Here is a 1,062-nt window from a genome sequence, read left to right as displayed (position 1 = left end):
GTACAAATCCCGTCTTGACTATCTACAATCCAGCACATGATTCGTTTCGTACCTGATATACGCCTTTATAGTCCTCCTGTTACGCAGGACGTTTGACGTATTCAAAGCACGCAACTCCTCATGTTGGATTCCGTAAATATCTTAGGTCTTAGGATCCAATCATGGAATCGCCATATGAGATTCAAGTCATGACGTTAGTCCATGTGACAATCTCATGCGGGTCAATCCAGTATTCCGTTCTTCAACGAATACCTATGACAGTGATCGTATCCAATACCTATGATCATCGCTATGATCATCAATCACACATCATACTAGTCTTATTATGTCATCATTCCCATAATGACACAAGACTAGGGAGTTTAGTATCATTCATAATGATACATGGATTTCATAACAGATCTAGTATGCAAGAACATGTAATGAATCAAATACTCTAATAAAACCATAGAAAGTATCAATACATCGAATGTATCTAAAGAAAACTCATAAACAGTACATCATAGAGCACTAAACCAACAATCTCCCACTTGCTCTAATCATGAACTGCTAAACATCTAATGCCCATATCCCTAACATGACCCTCAAGCTGCGACGAAGGGAGAGGCTTCGTCAACGGATCGGCAATGTTATCATCTGTCGACACTCTACAAATGTGCACGTCTCCTCTGTCTATAATCTCCCTGATAAGGTGAAATCGTCTGAGTATGTGTTTGGATCGTTGATGAGATCTGGGTTCTTTCGCTTGTGTGATCGCTCCATTGTTGTCACAATACAGAGCAATGGGGCTATCAGCACTAGGAATGACACCCAAGTCGCCAACAAACTTCCTGATCCAAACAACTTCCTTTGCTGCGTTCGACGCTGCAATATACTCAGCTTCTGTAGTAGAATCTGCAACGGTCGCCTGCTTGGAACTCTTCCAGCTAACAACACCTCCGTTCAAACAGAAAACATAGCCAGACTGCGATCTGTACTCATCCGGGTCTAACTGAAAACTAGCATCGGTGTAACCCTTTACAGCGAGCTCGTCTTCCGACCCACCGTACACCAAGAACACAT

This window comes from Tarenaya hassleriana, unplaced genomic scaffold (genome assembly GCF_000463585.1).
Source record: "Tarenaya hassleriana unplaced genomic scaffold, ASM46358v1 Cleome104, whole genome shotgun sequence".
NCBI classification, from domain to species: Eukaryota; Viridiplantae; Streptophyta; class Magnoliopsida; order Brassicales; family Cleomaceae; genus Tarenaya; species Tarenaya hassleriana.
The sequence above is the reverse complement of the archived record's forward strand: the minus strand, read 5'-3'. Positions refer to the sequence as shown.